At 41.2% G+C, this 14,697-nt stretch overlaps 1 protein-coding gene across 1 annotated transcript in view; it reads left to right on the top strand.

The window, feature by feature from the left end:
• The window catches only part of LOC146813414 (C-type lectin domain family 10 member A-like), a 168,090-nt gene that overhangs the window by 56,093 nt on the left and 97,300 nt on the right, over nt 1–14,697 (top strand). The window lies entirely within an intron of this gene.

Raw genomic sequence — 14,697 nt, 5'->3', positions numbered from 1 at the left:
TATACATGAGTCTTCAATGATGTTAATTATTAAGATGCGATCAGGATTAGGATCTTGTGGCATATTTTCCTAGGATTCAGGGTCAAAGGTCATCTGATGCCAATTCCTGTGATGTCATTGAGAAGTGAGGTAACTTCCGCTACCGCTGGAGTTTTGGTAAATCAGTGTTCATGGTGGTAACTGCACACAGAACCTACACACTGCCCAAATGTATGGCTACAATTAATAAAGACCTCCCAAACTTATTTGAGTAGTGCCCTATGTAAATTTTTTTCTCTGCACGCTAATGTTTTATATTCACATATCATCAATATCAATATTTCTTTATTCGGCAATTCATAAAAAGCCATAAAAGATATTGTTACAGAATTTACAGGTTATAAAATCGTCATATAAAAAACAGTAAATTACAGTAAATTACAGTAAATTCATCACGTTGTTAAAAAGAATAAAAATTTAAAATCATCTCCTTCTTTGACATATATATTTGCAGCATTAGTTGGCCTAAAAGAGTATATAAAAGTAGCATATTTGATCTAGTATAATATAATTATTTCACAGTTTCTTTACCCTAGATTAGGTCTATGCCGTACTATATATTGCAGGAAGTTTGAAACAATATAAACCACCTCTTCCCCCTCAAGTAGCTGTAAATATAATAAAGCAGGGCGGCATGTACGAAGGCCCCTACGCTTTAATAGGGGGATTAAGAGTTTCCTCCGTTGATGCGTGTAGTACTTGCAAAAAAGAATGGTATGAAGAGTTGACTGGGGTGATGTCTCATCACAGGGACATGATGGTAATGTTTTATCCCAGTTATTCTTAAACGGAAAGGTAACGAGGCGGAAAAAGAAGTTCAGTCTAAACCTGACTAGAAGGTACTGTTCATAGGAAGTTATATTATATGTCAGATATGGCTGGATACCAAATGTCGACTGAACTAATAAACAATGTCTAGTTGTTTGTTTCATGACCTCTAAATTGAGTCTAAGCTCATCAAGGTGGTTTTGGCAAAGTTTGTGGAAAGCTTTCCTTGCTATTTGCTGCATCTTGGTCGGGTCTTTATAGTGGTTTTCTAGGCCTAGATCAGTTAGAAAATTTTTAATGTAATTTAGCCACCTTGATCTATGTACGTTATCTAGGGTCCTACAATCTTGGATGATTTGTTGTGTAAAGACTGTGTGTTCGGAAGACCAAATCCTGTGCCATAATAACAGAGGCTGTATTCTCACCAGGTCAGTGACATATGAAAGTCCCAATTCCAAGTGGCAAGCGTAATTGGAGGCTGCCGTAGGTAGGGCTAGTAAATATTTCAAAAAGCCATTTTCAACCACTTGGATAGAATTAGCCGCTACGTGGCCCCATACACCTGCTCCGTATAGGGCGACTGAGAGGCATTTGGCTTTATAAATTTTGATCATCTCAGGGGGGGCTTTTTTCCCTATCTTCCTAGAGAAGTTAGTGAGTGCTGAGGTGGTTCTTGCAAATTGCAATTTCCTTACTTCTACCGCTGGTTTCCAACTGAGTTTTTCGTCCATCATGACGCCAAGATAGGGATATTTGTCCGTTGTTGCTAGTCTTTCGTCATTCAGAAAAATGGACTTAGTTTTATTCTTCCTTTTAACTCCTGCCTTCATGACAAAAGTTTTCCCAACGTTAATTTTGAGGTCAAGGCTTGCCATGAATGAAGCATAACTATTTAAGGCCTTCTGTATTTCATTAGAAGTACGGGCTAGAAGCACAGCATCGTCGGCATACAGGAGGGCCGGGACAGGGCGGTTTGCTACCATTGGGAGATCTTGGGCCCCTTTCAGCATCTCTTTCTCTAAGCCGTTTGTATAAAGGGTAAATAGAAACGGGGCCAGAACACATCCCTGCCTCACGCCCTTCTCCACCCCAAACGGCGCTGTAAGCTCTCCCCCTGTGCCAAACCTTACTCTAGCTGACGCGTCGGCGTAGAGTTCTCTGATGTAAGTTACTGCAGTTTGTTCCAACCCTATGTCTAGTAGGATGGGCCAGAGTTTGGAGTGGCTAACGCAGTCAAAGGCAGATGATAAATCTACGTAGACCATATATAGAGCCCCTTCTTTAATGTTAACATACTTATCAATTAGTAATGATAGATTTAGGGCTTGGTCTACGGTCCCCAATCCTTCTCGAAACCCGTATTGTAGGTCAGATAGAATGTTATTTTTCGCGACCCATTCCTGCAAACCATCAAGTAGTATTCGACCCATCATCTTTCCTGTGGAATCTAAAAGGGAGATGGGACGATAACAGGAGGGTAGGTTGCGGTCTCCCTTCTTAAAGATAGGGACTAATATGGAGCTCTTCCAAGACTCAGGGATGCCAGTAAAAGTCAATGCGTTAAAAACCCTGGTCAGAAAGGGAATCCATAGCTCGGGGTACATTTTGTAGAAGTCTATTGGGACACAGTCAGGGCCGGGTGCCTTGCCTTTTTTACTTGCGTTCAGCGCCCTTTCAACTTGGTCACAAGTAATGGTCATATCAATGGGGAAGGTCGAAGACTGGTGCTCGTGAGAGTCATTTCCTCCAAGGTCTTTTACTGTCGAGTGAGACTTAAAAATTTGAGAAAAGTGCTCTACCCATTGTCTTTCGTCTATAGCAACCTCTATGTTAGGGAGGCTGCCCTTGTCAGTTAAGGATGGTGTTTTTACTACCTTCCAGAAAGTGATATTGTTATTACTAAGGCAACTCTCGTGTAGTTGATCCCAGAGTTGTCGTCTTAGTTCCGTCTTCCGTTCCTTAATGGCGGTGTTATATACTCTCCTTAGAGTAGCTATTTCTGCCCTATCCCTGGGCGTTTTATGTAAGGCGAGTTTTAAATTAGTATGGGCGATGGTACACGAGTGATTGAACCAGCCCTGGCTGCTCTTCTTTGAGCCGTTTTTTTTAACCATTAGGGCATTTTTAATGGTTTGTATCACCAGCCCAAAATTAGCAACAACGTCATGGTTGGGGGTGGTCATGTCCAAGCATTTCATTATGGGTAGATAGGCTTCAGTGATCACGGTAGAAGTTATTTTTCCCGGATCAACTGTGGCCCATTTTAGCGAGTATCCGTTTAATCTTGCTAATTCTAAATTGTTCTGGGTCAGGGCGCTGGAGGTTTTTTTGGTGGGCCCTGTCGAGATTAAAAAGGTTGTACTTATCGGATAATGATCGCTTAGAGCTACCTGATGGGTTTCAAAAGTGAAATCCTTTGATATCAGGCCATTTGTCTGTAAAATGAAATCTATCGTTGAATTGCAACCTCTGCCGTGGAAAGTTGGAGCCAGCATCGGTTTACCATCTGTTAATTTTGATGCAATTCTTAGATCTAAGTTGAAAGTTATTTCATTTAAAAGGCTACCCAACTGTGAATGGGAAAAATGTAGAATGGGGTTTTCGTCCTCATCGATTAATCCGCACAAATGAATGTTTGGGGCAGCACAGATAGACTGGTTAAAATCGCCGCCCCATATGATGGTTACTTCTCGGGTAGACTTTTTTGTTATAGATGTTATTATGGTAAAGATTGAATTAATTTTCCCCATTGCATCCCGATCCGATAGGTTGTTGTAAAAATTAACCAAAAGGAAGTAGTCTCTGGAATTTGGTGTAATACTAAGTAGTTGAAAGTTAGGGTCGAGCGTTATAAGTTTAATATTTTCTAGCTTAATCAGATTTGATAGAAAAATGGTTAAGCCTCCTTTGGCCCTGCCGAACTTGGAATGTTCAGCTGGTGAGAAATAGGTTCTATAGCCTTGAAGGTGGACTTCTGTAGTTAGCCAAGTCTCTTGAAGGCATAATATATTAAAATCTACGATAAAATTAGTCCAAATATCGTTCTCTAGTTTCGAACGTAGACCCGCCACGTTCCAGAATAGAACTGCAATTGTTTGTGTGTTATGAATTTGGGCACTGGTATTTTTAAAATATGTTACAGGTGTCGAGGAAGCCAAACTTGCTGGTCTAGGAGTCTCAGCGTTGTTGTGAGCTGTATGAGGTAGCCCCTCAGAAATTTGACCATTACGTAGAGATAAAGGATAGGGAGGAAGGATGGGTACTTGCCCCTTCCTTATATCATGAAAAAATCCCTGACCATGAACCTCTACAGGGAGTCAATCTATATCCTCAAGTCCTTCGAGGGTCGAAAAACGATTTGATATTGGGATATTAAAGTTGAAAGATCTCGGTCTATTACGAGGAGGGGAGTTTGAGTTGACCAGATTGCTAGCTAGGGGCTGGGGGTAAAAATATGTTAAATCATAGGTTTTTATAGAGCTTTGAGTTTGATTTTGTAACCAGCTAGTTATATAAGTAGTTGCCCTATGATCTCTAAAATTGACGATTATTATGTCACCTGATGTTTCCTTTGGCCGTGGGCCTACCCAGATTAGTCGACGGACGTTCAGAATTTCCCCGTTGATATTAGGAGGGAGCGGCCTATGCTGTCTCAGCCAGTGCATCACCTTGTTTTTTAAATCATAGTAGCCCTCCCTTTTCCCTAAGTCCAATGGCGGGACTCCTGTCAAGACTACGACGTAGGGTACTGCTTCTGGGGGTAGATTTATGTGTTTGCAATTTAAATCTTGATTGTGACTGAGAGGGGTGTCAGCAGCTACAATATCCCGTTTCTTACTTGGGTTGGTAGGTTTGGTGTTATCAGTGCTCTGGCTTTGAGCAGTGTCGATATTGTTCTTTGTACCTAGCTGCGAATGATTTGGAGTTTCCTTAGTAGATGGCTTTATGGATCTTTTTACAGCTAAATTACTTTTATTTGTTGCTCGGGATGAAATAAGGTCAACAGGACTTTTCATTGCTGGGATAGTTGGATGTAATAGTAGTGATTCAAGTTGATCACTATTTGTTTGCGCCAGCTTTGCTAGTGAATCTAATTGTGTAGACAAACCCTTTATTCTTTCTAAGACAGGAAGAACGAGGGATTTTACCAGGGTTTCTAATCGGCCCATCAGTTCGTTGGTGATTACGTCGTGAGTACGAGTATTGCCTAGAGAACTGAGGTCATTGGTGTGTTTTGTGCTCCGAGGATTAATAACCTCTTTTTGAACTTTTTTGCTCTGGTTGACGTTTTTTGAGCATCTCCTCCTTTTCTTTGAGGGAGGAGGGAGGATAGTGGTGATTGATTGTGTAGGCTTAATCTGTTCAGGAATGGTGGCAATAAACCTGAGGGGTGATGCGGTGGATGGTACGCTGTCAGAGGGATCTTTGGAATGTGGTTTAAGAGCCAATGATGGTGAGCAAGCGTGAGAGTGAACTAAAGATGTAGACTCGATGATAAGTGAAGCTGTCGTAGAGTCGCTAGACGTATCATGTATTATGGAGGGAACAGAAATTGTTGGATTCGGGGACAATGCGGATCGAATGGGTCCGAGTGAGGAACGCTTATTTTGTATGAGTTCAGCCGAGAGGCGTCTCTCTACTATAGCAATTTCTTGCTCCAGGACAGAGGCAGCCCTGGTAATGAAGCTATCTAGGGTGCCACGCACAGAGCCTCCCAGTAAAGTTCTGTTCCTTGTGCTGGGTGTAGCCATAATGAGTGTTTAGTTATGCTACAGTAAGCTTGGGTTATATCAAACGCTAGTGTGAGTGGGTCGAGCCTGGGAGAGAATAGGTGTTACGCAGTTATCATACAACAAATACAATCTACCATGTCCGTAGGTCAATGGCTACCTCTCGTCTTTTTGGTCCGATCGTCAGGGAGGTGGGCCCGCCCAGCCTCTTCCTGCCCCTGACGGCCACAGACGGCCCGCCCTCTGCCCGGGCTCAGCCCGGCGACGCCCGCGCGCGTCCCGCGACGCGAAGGAAGCGGCGGATTTTAAAGCGCCTCCTGGCGCGGGAAAGGTTGTGGGCGGGTCTCTTGATGCGCAGGCTGCTGGGTAACGTAGTTCGACCCCACTCGGCGGCCGCTGATGGTAGTTGCGGCGGCGGGGGACGAAGGGTGCAGCGAAACAGAATGCGCCAAGCACTGGGCACACAGAGCAGCAAAGGTCAATTCAGGAAACAGCAAACAGTCACCGCTGTATTCACATATATTCCAGACTTACCCATGTTCTATAACCCAAAATGTACATTGTCTTTGTGCTCCACAGATTTCTCATAAAGTTCCACACCATGGCGTGAAAACACATGAGCCTCATATTTAATTTGAGACTTGGCAAACTCACATTTCTTAACATTTGCCACAATGCTGACACGTTTCAGCCTTCCCAACACTCTGTGCATTATTTTGTCATGCTCCTGAGTATCCGTAGCAGCGACCAGAATGTCAACTTGAAAAACTAAACCATTGATGCCCTTGAGTATGGATTCCATGATACATTGAAAAACTCAACCAGCAGATGCCGGCTCAAAAGGCATCCTCTTAAACTGAAAAGTACCTACTGGCAAAATGAAAGCAGTAAGATGCCTGCATGATTGATCTAATTCCACCTGATGGTAAGCGGACCTAAATCAATCTTGTTAAACACCTATGCACCCGCAAAACAAGACACTTTGTCATCAATCTACGGAAGAGGATGGGAGTCAATCCATATAACCATGCTTAAGCTGCACAAATTAATGCAGACTCTAAGATCTCTGTTTTTTTCCCTGTGATAACTAATGGGGAAAGCCATAAAGAAGATTCTATGGGTTCAATAACACCTTGGACACACATTCTTTCCAGAATGTTTGCCAACTCTTCTCTGATGCTAAAATGCACCATCCTATGTTTGTGTTTAACAGGTATGTGTCCTGGACCCTCATCGTATGTCTGAACCCACAAATCTTTCCCAAACGATCATCAAAAACTTTAGGGAACTTTACCATCCACGAATTGCTGGTGTCCGTATAACTCTTCCTGACCAAAGACACCTGAACTTCCGTCCCTGGTCTCAAAGTCAACCCAAATAATCCTTTTTGATACCAACCTAAGATCTTAAGTCCCTTTTTTGCAACATACACTTTCTCTTGAATGATTCTCTCTTTGAATTGAAGAGTGGTTTCATAATAACCAACCAACTAAATTTATTTTCCTTCATATGAGACCGGACACCTGTCTGGAGCCAACAACACCCTGATGTCCCATGAGTTCTTGAACAGCTTTTGCGATATTAAGGTAATTTTTGCTCCAGAATCCACTAGTAGTTTCTACAGTTTGCCGTCTACACATAAATCAGATTATGGATTTCTACACTTATGTTTATTCTCATTGTGTAAGACTAAAACCATGAACCTTGTACCATCCATCAAACCAGTCATATCATCTCCTGAATCACCTTCAAACACCACATTCACCTTTTTTCTTTTTGACTGGCACACTTTAGCAAAATGACCGGGTCTCCCACAGTTCTTACATGTGGCATTCTTAACTGGACACGGGCACCCTGTTGGAGGATGTTGAGAGTACCCACATCTGAAACAAACATTTTTCTGCTTAAAACATTTATTCTTGTCACCCCTGTTGGTTTCAAATTTCTTCTTCTGAAAATAAAATGTACTGTTCGCCCCATTAACAGAACCATTATCTGAAGCAGCTACGACACTGTCATTAATCAATTCTCTCAAACTTTTTTGAGATATTTCAATACTTTTGAGAATGTCATTTGTCTCATTTACCAATGGAATCTTATATGTAAGAAGTTTCTTCCGTATCTTCTTGTCATGGCACCTGACCACTATTTGCTCCTTGATTAACTGGTTCATGAAGTCTTCAAATTCACAATCGGCAGCTAAAACGCCTAAAGCTGACAAATAATTGTTTACTGACTCCACCTGGTGGTGTTCTCCTATGAAAAATGTTGCTGTTTACAATTAGACTGAACTGCCTCCTCAAATTAATCCAATTCCTCTTCATCGTCTGATGCCCGTTGTATTAGAGGAAGATGTTAAAAAATAGTTTGGCCCTCAGACCCAAAACTTGTGCTCAAGAAGAAACATTTTTGTCTCAGAACAGTATTGATTTCCTCCAATGGCTCCTAAATACTTTGTAAAAGCTTTAATTAGATCTTCCATTTAATTCACCGGGTGACTGTAAAAATGGGAGGTGGTGGATTTACCGACTGCATTTCACAAACACAATTGCCAAATTCAAATTTAAATCACTATTACCACAGCAAATACGACTAATAATGATGTTTATACAAATGACTAAAGACTACACTGTACTTTTGTAGTTTGCTGTTGTAAAAAAAAAAACTTCTGTCCTCCCACTGCTAGTTGGCAAAACTGTAGCCTAATTTCAACAAAATGCTGATGTGCACAGTTATATGAACAGAACTTGTGATAACCAACAAATAAAAGTGTGCGTGTCACCGCTGTTTTCACAGGTGTTGAACTTAGCTTGCACGGAAAGTGTGCACTCCACTGTTTAGATTGCAGAGAAACCTGACCCAGGGTGAACAAGAAAAAAACCTTATGATGTGAAATAACAGTGTACATCTCACTGAGTGAAAAAACACCTTGACACGCTGTTCACTTCAGTGCCATAAGCACCGTACAGTGTGTGTGTCACTGTTAACTGTAAACGCACCAAAAAACATACCAGGACATGAAATAAACAAGTGTGTGTGTCACTGCTGGCTGATTCTGCGGCTGCGACACACTGGCTGAAAGAAATATACTGGAAAACCTCTACCAATCACAGCGGCTCACATGACATAATGTCACAAAAGGGGTTTCGTCATGCAGGCTAATTCCAGGAACTGATCTTCGACGATATGTTATAAAACTCGCTCGTCACTATGCGAAGCTCGTGCCTTCCTGTGTAGCCCGTGGAGCTTTAACACAGGGCGGTGAGTGAGCTTGTGCAAATGCTTTGCCGTGCGCCGCGGAAATGTCAAACGTTAGGTGTGCAGACATAATATTGAGTTTTTTTTTATTTTTTTGTTTTTTTTTTTATTTAAGAGTAACATGATACAGAAATCATCCAAAAAAAAAATAGCATTAGAGACAGATATATACAACAACAAAGCAAAACAGAACAAAACAACCTAACACAGAATAAATCTGTATCATGACTCTCAATTTTAACGATTAACAACCCCTCCCAACCCACCCTCTAGGAGGCCCACCCAGCATCCCGAAGGTAGTTACATCGAGGAGAAAAGCTTAAAAAAAAAAACTCCATTAGAAAATCCAATTGTCTTCCAAAGAGAAAATAAAACAGCAAAAAGAAACAGAAGGAAAAATATATATGCAAATATATATATATATATATACATTCATATTTTTAGAGCACTAGTTTATCCGGTTCAGCCAATTAGTCACTGGCTCCCATATTAATTCACCATTTCTTCGAGCTCTGGGGCTTCTTTTCCTAAAGATCAACAGCTCCCATTTCCCAACATTAATAAATTTGCTTAACCACTCATGATCTGTCGGGGGGGGCAGGGTCTAGCCAAACAGTGGCTATACATAATCTCAGCGTAGACATGGCTATAAAAAATAACTTTTGTTCGGAAAGTGTCATATTGGCATCCGCCACCCCCAATATAACTGCTGAAGATGAGAGCTGAAGCGGGCGAATAAGCAGCATTTCTAACCATTGTTTAATTTTATCTAATAAAGGAATTAAATTAGGGCAGGAGGAAAACCTATGAATACTATCAGCCGCAATCTCCCCGCATCTGGGACAATTGACTCCCATACGCCCCCCCATTGTTGTATATGCTTTGGGGTTATATACAAATTGTGCCAAGTTTTAAAACATTGAACTTGGAGATTTGCGGATAGCGTGGCAGTGTGACTGAGCCGTAAAGACTCTTCACAAACTTCCTGCCTGGCATTTAGTCCAACTTGCCATCTATTAAAATGTTTATCTAGATCATCTTTCCTTCTTTCATTTATCAATGTATAAATTGAAGATATCGTAGAATGCCCACTTTTAATAGCTTCAACTAAAGGTATTGTACTCCAGCTAGCAGTTTTGCGAGAAAGAAAATCCCGAATCTGTAAAAACTTAAAGAAATGTTGATTATTAAGATTAAATTTCTGTTTTAAATAGTCAAAGGTCCTGACCCCACTATCCGAGACTAAGTCCCCTAATCTAATGACTCCTCGGGTATTCCATTCTCTAGCATACCCATCTGCAAAAATTTGAGGGAGAAGGTCATTTCTGTTAAATGGTGTATATATATGCAATCTTCCTATATTGAATAATTTCCGAATAAAGGTCCAAATTTTAAAGGCAGCAAAGAGACCCTTAAACCTCACACGTTTAAAATATGCAAAATCTATATGTCTAAGTAAAACCCCAGAAACTTCTTCTCCATAAACAAGTCTATATATTGATTTTTCCGGGTCATCAGAATCTTGACAATCCAACAGCTCCACTATATGCCTCAATGTAATTGCCCAATAATAAATCTGAAAGTTGGGTACAGACCAGCCCCCTCTTTCCCTTGGAAGTGTCATAAATTTAAAGGCTCGTTTAGGTCTTTTCCCTGCCCAGATGAACCATGAGACTATACGCTCCATTTTTTTGAACCAAAATACATCAAACAATAAAGGAATAGCTCTGAAGAGATATAAAATCTTTGGTAAAAAAAGCATTTTTACCACATTACATCTCCCCATAAGAGTTAACTGAAGATTATTCATCCTCCGAGCATCTTTTTCAATTTTGTATAGCAGTGGCTTGACATTGATCTCAACAGCTTCTTCGGAGTTTGCACTTATAAATATTCCTAAATATTTTGCCTTATCAATAACCCTAGGATCGGAAATTAAAATCTTATCATTACAAATAATTTGGGTTTTTGCCTCATTCAAATGATAACCTGACAATCTTCCGAATTGAAGTGTCAAGTTTTGTACTTCTAATAGTGCACGTTCCGGAGAATCAGTTAGAATGGCAAGGTCATCTGCATAGCCTAATATTTTAGTTTTGCCACCCTTAGATCTCACTGGGCTAATCATATTGTTTAAAAGGAATTTTTTAATTAAAGGGTCTATATAAATAGCAAATAATGAGGGAGAACAAGGACAGCCCTGTCGCGTACCTCTTGAGATATTGATAGTTCCTGACTGGATCCCCATAATTGAAATTTGCGCCGTTGGTCGTCTGTACATGGTCTTTATTGCAGTAATGAATCCTTCACCAAACCCATAGTGCCTCATAACCACCCATAAAAAAGGCCAGGAGACCCTATCAAAGGCCTTCTCCGCATCAAGCAGAATTAAGGCCATATTGAGTTTTTAATGTCGACTGGCAGAAATATCAAGTCAGAAATATCGACAGCAAGAATATCGTGGTCAAGAATATAGACTTAAGGTAAGTAATATAGATTTTAAAAATATCAAAGTGTTTAATATCGTTTGCAAGAATATAGTTAAAAAATATAGATTTTTTAGTTAATGTTATGTATTTTAGTATATATTTTAAAGGTATGTGATGTATGGTTTTTTAAATAAGAACAGTTTATATTTTTTAATATATGTTTTACATTTTTAGTAGTTATTTTTTTTAATTTGAATTTTGCAATTTCTAGTTCTGTAGCGGGTTGTGGGTTTATAGGGGAATAGGGTGGGTAGCAATTTAATTATATTAAATTAATTGATTATTTTGTATTTATTAATATTTATTTAATTGAGATATTATAATGTTAAATGTGTAAAGTAATTTATTAATATGTGCTGGTTAATTAATATGAATTAATTGATAATAAATTATGGTAATTGTGTAATTAATTTTAGGTGTGCGTTTTGGTATTTATAAGCGTAAAGGGTGGTAAGTAATTTTTTTAATTGATGAATTAATAATTGGTTGTTAATTAATATTAATAAATTAATTGGTACTTAATTATGGTAAATGTGCAATTCATTTTAGGTGTGTGTTTTGTGGTTTATCAGGGTAAAGGGTGGGAAGTACTTTCGTTTATTAATTATTTGTTAATTAAAACTAATTAATTAAATTAAAATTAATTATGGTAATTGTGTAATTAATTTTAGGTGTGTGTTGTGGTGTTTTTAGGGGTAAAGGGCAGGAAGTTATTTGTGTTTAATTAATATATAGGGGCGCCGCTCGCAGCTGCTGGCTTGAGGTGTGCTTGCTTCCTACGGACTTTGCCGGGTGTGGGACTGCGAGGACCAGCAGTCCACACCACCCTTAGCTGGTTCCTCTTCCCGCCCCGCCTCCCTGGTGCTTCATAGCGGCTCGCGGCCCCCGCTTCGCGGGCGCCGCTCGCAGCTGCTGGCTTGAGGTGTGCTTGCTTCCTACGGACTTTGCCGGGTGTGGGACTGCGAGGACCAGCAGTCCACACCACCTTCAGCTGTTTCCTCTTCCCGCTCCGCCTCCCTGGTGCTTCATAGCGGCTCGCGGCCCCCGCTTCGCGGGAGCCGCTCGCAGCTGCTGGCTTGAGGTGTGCTTGCTTCCTACGGACTTTGCCGGGTGTGGGACTGCGAGGACCAGCAGTCCACACCACCTTCAGCTGGTTCCTCTTCACGCCCCGCCTTCAACGTCACTATACAGGCACTAACCGCTGCGCGGGACATGCCGGGCAAAGCCCGGGCCAAGGGCGGGCCCGTTTGAGCCTGTTCGAGACTGAAGAGACTGGGCTGGGCCATTTGCTGTGCTTTTTTGTTCCGGACACACATTGTGAACAAGTGAAACCTGCTAGTGGCATGACAATGGTGGGCGGACTGACCAGGGGTAAAAGTGCAGTAGCTGGTACTACCATGGCAGGTACATTGGACAATTTCATCGTAAGAGCTGCTACCCTTCTTGAACGTGAAATTGACCTCACAGAGCGTCGTCTTTCCCTAGACCCTCTTTCTCAAAAACGATCATCTTTGGGCAAACTTGCACTGTCTGTTACACCCAAGGTAAATACCAAAAATTCTACTCTACCTTACTCCACGATTAGTGAGGATGATAGTAATGAGGTCTGTACGGACTTAACTTCGGTAAGCAAGAGCGGTAAAGAAGGTAGAAGTACCGCTAGGCCTGCAACCACTACGGCAGACGCTATGGTTAACCGAATAGAAGGTGTATCCACCCGGGCACAAATACATGCTGTTACTGAGGCCATTACCTTTTCCTCAGGTCAAAATCCTGGAGCTAAACCGAAACTGAAGTCTGCCCAGCGGGGAAAAAAGGGCAGTCAACTGAGAGATTGACGAAATCTAAAAATACAAAATCGGCATCTAATAACTTATCAGGTGCTGTCGATCAATCTCTGACTAAAGTATCTGTAGAACCAGTTAGGAACTTGGACGATGGTCTTTACTCCAAAATAGGGGAACTTTTTGCTCTTACAACCAGCCCTATCCTGGATAGACTTAACCTGATAGAAGAGCGCCTTAAGAAAATTGAACAAATTGCTCTGTCTAATCTCGAACTCAACCAAATGTTGAAGACAGGCTCATCAAGAGAGCCCTTTGAACAGCTTCCCCTTGGTAACCAGGCAAGTAAGCCCGTGGAGAAAATCCTTGCACCCCCGGTCCTTTCTTCTTCAGAACCGCTGAGGGGAGCGCATCGGGACAAAGGAGAGGATATTTCATGTATTAAAAATCCCACAAACGTTAATGGACCTAAAGACCCATCCATAAGAGAAATGCCTCTTCAAAAACCTCCCGATGCTAATGTAAAAGTAAAATGTGGTATGGTACAGAATCCGAATGAGATGGGAAATAGATCCGTTTGTAATAATAATACAGTTCCCCTGCTACCTAGTCTAGATTTACCGCCAGAATCCTCTCCGTATGTTATCGTACTGGCTGGGGTTCCTGGTCTGGTAAATAATTCCATTGAAACATACCATGATCTGAAGAATAAAACAATGCACTGGCTCAACACAAATCAACCACTCCCCCCTTACATACATAGCAAAATCTTGTTTGTTCGGAGAGTCAGCTGGGTGGGTAAAGGGAACAAAGACATACCTGGGGACTGCATTGTTGTTAACTTTAAGGATACACAGGCCGTAAAATATATCCAGCAGGCAAGGCCATTTCTGCATAATACAAGAATTAGGCCACTTCCCCTTGGTTACTTCTATGGTTTTAATCCTTATCAAACAAACAATAGTATCTGGGAAGTGGTAGGGAGGGGCAAAATAAATACCGATCTCCAAAGAGGTAGGTTGGCCCCAGTTGATCAGGGCTGGCTAGAGGCCTTCCCGAGAACAAACAGATATAGTTGCCTAGATATGGTGGATTGACTACCCTCAAAACCTATTGCAGCCGAAATTATACGAGAGGTGGTAACTGATGATGAGATAAATCAAGCCAGAACTTACAATGCACCCTCTGGTTTTTGGCCAGCCCAATTGTCGACTGTTTTACAGGATAAGTCTGAAAACACCCCCACTATCACTGAGGTTGGGGAGAAAAATAATTATAATTATTCTTCACTGCTTGAAAAAGGAATTTCTGAAATCGGGGTTTCCCCTGAAATTTTCAATGTGAGACCATCTAAAGCAGCTGATAGAGTTCCTGACTTTACACTCCTGTCTTGGAACATCGCAGGGCTGTCTGCCAGGCTAGGGGATGCAAGTTGTATTTCTTTTTTACACCAGTTTTCGATTATCTGTCTCCAGGAATGCTGGACGATGGACCCCATTCATATGAATGGTTATCGCACCTTTCACACACCGGCAACTTACACGATAAGAGGGAGAAACAAGGGAGGCCTTTGTACTTATGTTTCAAACTGTCTAAAAGAAACTAACATTTCTTTTTCTTCTGTTTCTG

This window comes from Triturus cristatus, chromosome 7, assembly GCF_964204655.1.
Source record: "Triturus cristatus chromosome 7, aTriCri1.1, whole genome shotgun sequence".
Classification (NCBI taxonomy): domain Eukaryota; kingdom Metazoa; phylum Chordata; class Amphibia; order Caudata; family Salamandridae; genus Triturus; species Triturus cristatus.
Note: the sequence above shows the minus strand (reverse complement) of the source record. Positions and strands in the feature narration are given on the sequence as shown.